The sequence below is a fragment of the Dermacentor variabilis genome, chromosome 3 (genome assembly GCF_050947875.1).
Source record: "Dermacentor variabilis isolate Ectoservices chromosome 3, ASM5094787v1, whole genome shotgun sequence".
In the NCBI taxonomy this organism is placed as follows: Eukaryota; Metazoa; Arthropoda; class Arachnida; order Ixodida; family Ixodidae; genus Dermacentor; species Dermacentor variabilis.
Window position 1 is genome coordinate 52039050 of NC_134570.1, and position 10087 is coordinate 52049136.

A 10087-nucleotide genomic window follows, 5' to 3' on the forward strand; every position below is an offset into this window, starting at 1 on the left:
TTTTGTGACGTAGCGTGATAGGCAGGTGAAGTGGGTGCAGCCAGAAAAATTTTGACCAATAGCCGAGGGCTAATGGTGAATAGGCATCGAATCTGAAATAACTATTTTTCTTTTGTTCGGGCAAATCATGCATAATCAGTGTGTATGCGCCAGATCATATGGGGCGATATCGTGGTTTTCGTGACGTCGCATGACACACAGGTGAAGTGAAGGTGGTTCAGAAAAGTTTTTGACCAATCGCGGAAGGCTGATTGCAGAATTGGAATAGATAAGTTTGGAATAGTTTTGAGTTATAGCCGCCCAAAGTTGCAGAAGTTGGCGTCAGAGAGGTTAGTTGAAGAGCGGAAAATACTCAACAGCACATATCGAGTAGCACCTACCTAACAGCGCATGCCCAGTGGCGCATACCTAGTGATTCGAGTTACCGTCAAAGAGTTTCTTGGAATAGAGTCGCATACCAAGTGGCACATAAATGTTGAGCCAAGTTGGTGTGAAATGAAAACGGTTAGATCCGTACACAGGTATGCACCGGAAGGCGCTTGAAGTATATCCTAATAATGCTAACTGCATAAAAGGAAAAAAATACATTATGCGGATTCGGCGCACCGTGGGAATCGATGTAAGCGAAACTTCGCTGTGCTGTTTGCTTTGATTGACGATAATCAGCGGGGATGCTGGCGGCGAATATGCAGTTCCGTCAGCGTTTAGCCCAATATGAGAATGGTGAGTTGATGTTAAACGTTACCTTGCGTGCACCACTGCTGTCTGTCTGCGTAATACACAGAATGCACAGGTAGAAATTTTTGCTTGAGGCGTTGTCGTGCGTCAGTCTTCATAATATCCGATAGATTTGTGCATTATGATTGCCTCACATGGCACATCAAATCGTGGCAGAAGTGCACAGAACGTTTCCGCAATAACGGCTAGTCAGCAAGGGGGGCTGCTCATGCGCGTTCGGCTGCTGGAAAGGAGCGTTCGGACGCTTGACATGCGGACGCGGCAGTGAGGCGTGCTTCACCCCTACGGTCACTGGCAGAGACGCCAGCTCCGCGCGCTCTCTTCAGGCTATGGACGATTGTAATGTTTGCACTATCACTACTACCACGGCCCAGCACGTGATATCCACAGCCCACTACCGGCATTTTGTCGCATGTAAAAGCAAGCACAACGCGTGCCATACGCAAAAGCTGTGAACCGCTTCCGCGGCGGCGCCGGCCGGGATGCGCGAAGACGAGCGCCATCTGTGGGTGTTGCAAGAAAACCAGCGGCGCGTGTGAGAGCTGGACCACAACAGCGGGAGCATCAGCGCCCGGAAAATCGGGAGAAGAGGCAAAGAAAGCTTCGCTTTAAAATGCCGAACACCGAGAGGCCAACAGCTCCGCTGTAAAATAAATCAGAATGTGCGACGAATAAACCTACCAGCCTTGGCCAGAGTGCTCTCCTAGTCAGGCTGGAGGTGCTAATGCGCGACTTGAATTTTAAGCTATGGTACAGCGAGGCCTTTGTAAACTTTGGCTCTTGACGTAAATTTACATTCATGGACCTATTGCTCAGCCGTAAATTTGGATTTGGCACTATACTTTCGTTAGTTCCCTAGCATAGTTATCGCAGCGCTTGAACTATAATCACAATATATTGTAGTTAGTTTAAATATTTTATTTACTTGTTTAATTTTAAGTGCGGGATATTAAAAAAGTAGGGCTGTTTAGAGGAGGCTAATAAACTACTAAGGCAAAAAAAGAAAAGAGAGAGTTCGTAAAGCCGCATTAGCATGCCGTCACATTAATATGATTGCCCGGTAATGCAACGGAATTTCAGAAGGGCTATCGCTGACTTTGATTATCACCGCCAACGACCTATATCGGAATTTGTTTTACGAGAACGTTAAGGCATTGTCAAAGATTCTATGCTGCTTGCTGTGTAATTACTGCGATTGTACGTGATGTTAATACACGTGCCTGAGTGCACATTGCTTCTCTTTGCAACGAGTGTTTGCATTTCCGACAGTTATGCAACTACACACACTAAACATTTTTACACCCTTATGGGTGTTAAGAGGGGTGCTTTCTGCATTTACACCCACATCCACACCCTTTTAGCACCCTTTTAGGTCGAAACACCCTATCACAAGGGTGTATACCACACATAAGGTGCGACTTTGCTAGAAGAAGGGTGTTAAATCAACGACTGAAGGGTGTTGAACGCATTGATGCATAAACCTAAGTAACGTGTACACGTCCACGCATTGAGCAAGGTGTGTATGTATTGCATTTTTAATGCGAAAGCATTTGATGGCCTTTCAGGTAGGAAAGATGGTGTTCTCCGCAACAACCATCCTTATGGTACCCTGCTCATGCCAATCTTGTCATTTCCCTTGAAAGCATTCAGAACCGCGCCGCCCTTTTATTCTCTCAAATTATTCACGTCATTCTAGCGTCACGTCCATGAAAAGAACACTAGGTCAACCTGACCTTTGGTTACATCGTAGGTACCTTCGTCTCTGTATTTTTCATAGAATATAGTACTTTAACCTTTCTCTTAAACAAAATATTTTCACCCCACCAAGTTATATCTCGTCTCGCATGGACCATCAACACAAAATTTATGTGCCATTCTTACTTTTTGCCAAGAACAGCCACTGAATGGAACCGCCTTTCCGCATCTACAGTCTCAATTTGTGACACCACTAATTCAACATCGCTGTTCAAAGTGTCTTACAGTTTGATTTTCTATTCTTGCCCTGCACTGCAAATATGGTATACTTTCACCCCTTCTTTCTGTTGTATCTACTAGGCCTTGAAAGTATGTATAATAAAGCAATAAAATGTGACGTCATCAGTGTCTTGTATGACGTCAGTAGTGATACAGAAGGTGGTAAACAGAACAACGTTAATTATGAGCAATTATGGGTAAATAATGAGTATTAGGGTGGAATAAATTCGGGTAAGGTTCGTACAAACTGTAGCAAGGTGGACTGCGGCAGATGAAGGTAGAATTGTAAAGGACACGTGACAATGTAGGACGTATCACGGTCACGTGATAATTGCAAGTGTACATCCATGAAGTCATTAAGTTTTCGCATTCCCAAGTGACTGTCGATCTTTTTCTAGGATTCTGATGTTACTGGCATGACGGCCACTCCAAAATGTATCATTGAGAAAATGTACGCACTTTCACTTACAATTTAATTATCACTAAATTTTGTGCTCACAATTATATTATCATGCAATTAAACACTTCTAAGACAAACTGCAATAGCAGAATGAAAACGCGCGAGCAACTTGCACAATTCTGCACGAATGTTTCGGTGTCCTTAAAACCCCAACAAAAAGTGGCGAAATTAAAGAAGCTGTGTGGATACATTGCCGAACAAACAGGGACGTGCTGTCAGACGAGCCTCTCCTGTACAATCGCATCAACGCACAATTTGCTTGGTGAAGCCATAACGTAGACATTTATAGCGGCGAGATCACGCTGGAAGTTCTCAAATCCGAATCTCCATGTACCTTGCTTAAGAGGAAGCTTTAGCTCGGGTGCTCCTATCTAAATACATGTAAAAGGAGAATTCGTTTTTCTCGGCAACCACTGCACCAAATTTGACTAGGTTTGTTGCACTTAAAAGACAAACCTAAAATCTAGTGACTGTTGGTTTCGAATTTTTGAGTTAGGTCGTCAATTTTTTATTAAAAATTGGCAAAAATCGAACATTTTCAAAAAACGAAACTATCAAGTTTACAACTCTGTAACTCAACCACTAAAAATGATAATACAATTCTGTGAATTGCATCTAATAGTACATCTAAAGCGGACAAAATTGATATGTTACACATGAATACAAAAAAATTTAATCACAGTAAAATACAACTTTTGCAAAACCGTTGTAACCAACGTAACAAATTCACGTAAGATGTAAAATGACATATTGAATTTGTCCGCTTTGAATGATCTAATAGATGCCGTTTACAGAACCGCGATATCGGTTCTTGATGCAGGGCTATGAATTTGTAAACTTCGTGCTTCTATTTTTTTCAAACGGTCAAATATTTGAAAATTGTTCTAAGAAAATTCAAGCCCTAAATCGAAATTCGGCTTCCAACAGTCACTAGAATTGAACTTTCTCTTTCAAATGCGACAAATTTCTTCAAAATCGGTCCAGGGGTTATCTCATAAAAACGTTTTTGCGTTTTACATGTATTTGAATAGGCCGCGTCGGAGTTGGGCCCGAGCTAAAGCTTCCTCTTAAGTTATTCAGAGTTTTACTAAGCTACTGGTCTGCTTTCTAAGCGCATCCTCGGGCACAGTTTGTAAGGCTCAGCCTATGTATTAGGGTTTGGTGTCGTCAAAGCTGTAATTGCTTATCCACAGCATACGCTCTTACAAACACATTCTTCAGTCGCCTCATGAATGCTTACGCGTCGCTGTCGCACGACCAAGATGTGAGGGTCTTTATCGAGCCAGGATATCCCTGTAACTACGCTGTGACCTCGCAGGGTTGCTTCGTTCGGACGCAGCAAATAATCTAATCGCCCCAGCAGAAGAGCGCCGATCGTCTCGCTCACGGTCCCGATTTGTGTACTGTACCCTCAGTCATGCAGCACAGACTGCGCCCCCCCCCAAAAAAAAAATGCTCGGCACAAAACGTAGTAACAACTACCCGCCTCACCGCTCTAGTTGGAGACCAGAACGAAGCAGCAGCAAACAGGCGGCCATGCGAGCAAGCAAACCTGTCAGAATAAACGTTCAATTTGCGCGGCCGCCCCCTGCCCAATGAAAAGCGACCGGAAGTGACGGGTGGACGCTGTACAGTCACATGCCGTCACTTCGGCGCGCGGCAGGACGGGAAGGCGGAAGCTACGCCATTATTGCATTCTCTCGCTGCATGAAATGCGTTCGCGTCTCGCGCTGTGCGAAATAATTTTACACGTGTGATTAGTTTTGTGCGCGGTGTAGAAAAAGGTGTGGCCCGTGCTTTGTGTATTACTCGTGCTCCACTTCAAAGCAAAGCGTTCGTACGCACTGGAAGATGGATCCACGGACGCTGAGACGAGCAGTTGCAATGTGCCCTGTGTCGGCGGTCGGTAGTACTGCCATAATGGGAATTTTCAGGCAAGTGCCCATTTATTTGGTATTTCTTTGGTGGGGTTACGTGTTTTTCTTCGCTCTAGAAGTTTCTTACTGTGATCTCGTAGCATAATTCACTAATGTAAGAGCAAGAGCAGCTGCACTCCTAGTAGGCCAAGTTAACTACCTCGATCGCGCCCCGTCTTATATCGGGCGCGGTGTGCCTGCATAGTTACGCTTTGTTTCTCAGCGCTTGAACGTTCGTAGATGTGATTCTTTTGTGCGTTCAGCGTGGCTTCTTGTAATGTGGTCGACCACTTTTGCGTCGCGTAGAAAAAGGACGGCTGACTTTGCCACCTTTCGAAAGAACTGGCGCGGTATTGGTTCTCCTTGATGCGGTCGCGCGCTGCTGTTGCTGCTTGCCGGGCGCCTTCAGCATGTTTTCGGCTCGTTTTGTCTGTGCGTGTGTGCGTGCTCGCGCTCGGCTCGATTCGTGTGTGCGTGTGCGCGCGCGCGCGCGTGCGCGCGCGTACATTCCGGTTTGTATGGGCCGGCGTGCTTGCGTGTGTCTATTGCGTACGTGTTTTGTGAGCTTGTTTCTGTGTGGGTCGCTGTGTGTGCGTGCACGTGATAGCGTGTCTGCCTGCATGTATGTGTGCTTGATTGTGTTTATCAATGTGCGCGTGCGTGCTTTTGTGTCTGCGCTTTCAGAGTGCGTATATTTGTGTGCGCGCGAGTGCGTTTTGTGTGCGTGCATATGTATTGCATAAGGCCGGTAGAGTTTTACTCGCAATAAAACTCTTCCAATTTGGTGCAGCGAGTGTTGCCGCCTGAAACCCGAGTTTGGTTTCAAGCCGACCTGGACAACTGCTGTATGAGGCGCCATTTCTCAGGAGGATCAGTGGGAAGGCGTCAGGTATACGCTTCCTCCGTTTTCCCTCCTCTGCCCTGATGAATTGATATCCTTGATTGTTATTCTAAAGAGAACGTCACATCCAGAGCATAAATAAATGATTAAGAAATCTGGTAGTGTGTTTCACCATTACACTAATTCTGATCTTAAAGACGTGAATTTCCCATTAGCCCACATTTCCGTTGATACAGACAACCGCTGAAATTGTGAACAGCAGGTTATTCGAGACGTCCTACGTATATAGCAATTGTCCTCAGGAGCTCTAATGAAATTTGAAAATTTGGAGTGTTGTTGTGCTTTAGAGGTATCATACGCAAGCTTTAGGTCTCTCCTGGTAGTTTGCATGCCCTTCGACAGCTGTCACCCATAGCCCTATTGAAATTCGTAACTACAGCTTGGAGAACTAGGGAAGCTGCAAGGCTTGTCCTGGCTCTTGAGAAAGTGTTTAAGCTGGAAGTGTAGGTTGAGGAGTTTGGGGTTGGTCACACGAAGGCTTTTTTATGCCTTAGCAGTAGGAGTGTCAAAGGATAAAAATGCAGTGTGTCAAGCGTGGGAAGCTGCTCATGTGGTAGAGGCTTGTGTGTCTGTTGTGTGTGCGTGTGTGTGCGAGCGCGCGTGAATGCATGCGTGCGTGTATGTGAATTCGCTCCTCACAAGGGATGTGTGTGTAAGTGAGCTACTTCTTTGCTGGTGCTATTTGCCAAAAATTGGGAAGAAAACACAATGATCAATATAACTTGAAATATAAGCGATACAAAGCATGCTGGCAGAGTAGCGACAGCAGCATATGAGCATACAAACGTGCAGCTGTGTGACAATGTTAATGCATGACTGCAACATCTGGAAGGAAGCTTGCTTCTTTTTCAGTAAGCAGCACAAAGTCCATATGTTTTGCTTTTCTCGTGCATCAAAACGAGGCTCATTGCCAGTGATCTTGTCTTTCATTCTAATAGCATTTGTTTATCTTGAACTTAGAGCATTGTTTCTCGCAGGTCATGCAGATGATAGCAGCAATTTCACAATGCCCAGCCTTGGTGCCCTCCATCAAGAGCAAGCCACTTGCATTCGCCTTCAGGCAGATAGATGGTTGATGTCTTCTAGGAAGCAGTTGGGAAGACAACATTGTAAGTAGATATAGGTGTGAAGTTTAATATAGTAAGTCAAGTTATAATTTAAAACTCTGAGGCTCCTTGGCGGCCTAAGCTTGATATTATGTGCAGTTGTGTGTGTTTTTAAATATTGCCGATTGTACTGCATACTGCAGGTATGACTGCTGATCCAAAGCATACACTTGCATTTTCTTGATGGCCTTTCATATTGAGGATTTTCTTTGTGCAAGAATATTCACAGACTGGAGCATTCCAGCATGATATTCTTTATTGTGCATTCAGTGCTAATTTTGTATGACCTTCCTGCTACCAATGTTTTTGCAGGAAAGGAATATTTCTTTACTCTCTGCAATAACCTTGTTATTTGCTCGTTGCATTACTCTGCTACCTTTAATTTAATCCCGTATAATTCTCAAAACCTTAAAATTTGAGCTGTTTTTATTTCAAATACAATATCAAAATGCGCCGGATTGCAATGTAGACTACAAGGGATTTGAAGAAATTACAAGAAACTAGGACCTCTCATGGGTGTTAAAAAACACTTCCGCAGGCATTGCGCCTATTTCTTGTACTGAGCTAGCTGCTCATGAATATTGCAAGCATATGTCATTTCACACAGTTTTGCAGGATATAGTAGGCTTATCATTGTCACTGAGCACAACCTTTCCTCATTTGCATCATGAAAATCTGCCTCATGCTTAATTTGGGACAAGTCTTGAAAAATGAATGTTTCATAATTTTGAAACTACACAAAGTATTGGTTGGGGCTTGGCAGTTTTCAGACAACTTGACCATGTTGAACCTAGCCATTACAAGACGAGAAAAAAAACATGCGCAGGAGGACTCATTCAATCAAATGCAATGCTGTGGTGATTTTCCATGTGGAAAAATGTACTTTTAGGCGGGAGAGGGTGGGTAGCCAATTTACAACCATAGCGACTCATGCGGGTAGTGGCAACACAGGATGAGAAATGGTTGTGGCTCTGAGGTTCACTGAATATGAACACTTATATACAATCCCTCCCGCCCCCCAATGAGGGGTAACCGTGCAATATATTTTGGGTGGTAAAGATGATTTTTTTAGGAGACGAGAAATTTCAGGCTCCAGTTGAGAGGCTACATAAAGAAGGACCATGTATGTATTCGCAGAATAACATAAACTGCCTAGGAGGGGTATCACAGTTTAGAGCATGAAGTAAAGAATGGGAGCATGACGAAGGATCATAAGTTTATTTAAACTTATGATCTTTGGGAATACTACTTTTCACCATATCGCCAAGCTAACCCATTGAAAGAAAGGGGGCCTGCTCTTAGGAAAATAGTTAACACATGCTAAATTTTCAAGGAAAGTATGCCGAAATGTCAGTTCTTACTAAATTAGTAAATAAGAAATACACAATAAATTTCAGTATACAGAAATGGTCTAATAAACTGCATTGGAGAGTTGGAGATTGTTGGGCTGGATGCAGGTATTGCAGGGCAAATGAGAATGCCAGTGGGGGTTCCCTCATTTTCATTTTGTGTGCACTCTGTAAAACTACTCTTTGTCTTCTAGTGTAATAATGTTGTGTAAAAACAGCAATTTTTAACGTCTTGTGCATGTCACTCTTAATGTGCCATATCCCGTAAGGTTCTCAGCTGCAGTACTTATAAAGTGTAATGCAGAGATATATTGCAGATTTCATGTCAATTTATATTAAGGGCACATACACACTCTTGTACAAATGTCTGTTGAGAGATGTCATTGCTAGTGTCATTAAATTTAATTCACTCTTATTTTCTACGGTGAAAAGGCTACTGTAAATTTATTTGCTTTTGCTGCTGTATGTGCCTTGTATTCAAAGTGACATAGTGGTTTAGTGTTCACAGTAAATGCAATTCCTAAATTTGCAAAATAAAAATTTCTCCTACCTTTCACCTGTCTTGCCCAGTTACCTGAGCTGTGCATTGTTCCCAGTCACATTAAGTTTGTTACTTTCAGGAGCTTGTTGCCTTATCAAATTTTCCACAGTGTACATGCGTAATTGCACAGACTGAACTCTCATGATTCTCTTCTTATTTTTCTAATGCAGGACGCAAGATTCGAGCAATGCCATGCGCTGCATTTATTGGTCAAGATGCTCAGAGAATGGAGTCCCAGCACCTCGTGGTTAACCGTGAAAATTTTTTTTCTTTTGGAAAGCTAAACGTCATTTGCTGCATCAATTGCATTTTTGCAGCTCAGATGTGTACTATATTTTTGTAATTTTGAATCAATTAATATTCACTGTGCAGTATAAAAATGATGTACAGTGGGAAGGACAAGGACTGCGAGAGATAACATACACTGCGCTGTCTTCCAACAATATTTTATTGCGTTGCCACATAGTGTTTATACACAAGAGGGGTCATGGGGGGGGGGCGCAGAAAATGAAAGGCAGTCACAAGGGGTGTTCTAACATCAAGTCGATGTACTAAGACATGGAAACGAAAAAAAAATCACAATATATATCTGTGGAGATACAAGACTTCACTAGGGGTCAGCGTGATAGAGGGGGAACTAACGCACACACTACCCAATTTCCTGGTGCAATCAGCTTCAATAATGTACCGGGTGAGCTGTGTCTCGCTAGAACTTGCGTATCTTCAAAGAGGGGCGGGAAGCAGCAGTCCCGGCAATGAATACCCAAGTGGCCTTGAACAGTGTTATGGACGTTATAGTGCACTCTTAAACGATCATTTAGGCACCTGCCTGTCCGTCCAACGTATTTACTGCCTCAAAAGAGGGGAATATGGTAAACCACATTCGGTCACATATCGCAAAATCTTTTCTGAGCCCGATAGAGCAAGAACTCTGACGCGATTTAGGCGCGTTTACATGCTTACAGAGCTTTGCCAGCTTTTCCGGGGCTGAGAAAAAGACTGGGATTCCTGGAGGTTGCCGAATCTTTTTTAGCCTATCGGAGACATCATGCACATACGGTAGCACTGCGAACCTGTGTCTTTCAACCAGCTAGTTCCTTGA

At 43.6% G+C, this 10087-nt stretch overlaps 1 long non-coding RNA gene across 2 annotated transcripts; it reads left to right on the plus strand.

Moving 5' to 3' along the window:
* Positions 1-4870: 4870 nt before the first annotated feature.
* Positions 4871-9839, plus strand: LOC142573961 (uncharacterized). 2 transcript variants are annotated; one of them, XR_012826380.1, is made up of 3 exons: positions 4871-5106; positions 6967-7098; positions 9156-9836. It is a non-coding gene; the product is annotated as an uncharacterized LOC142573961 (long non-coding RNA). The 2 variants fall into 2 exon arrangements; XR_012826381.1 differs by lacking the exon at positions 4871-5106 and adding an exon at positions 5583-5977 and having other exon boundaries at positions 9156-9839.
* The last annotated feature ends 248 nt before the right edge of the window (positions 9840-10087 follow it).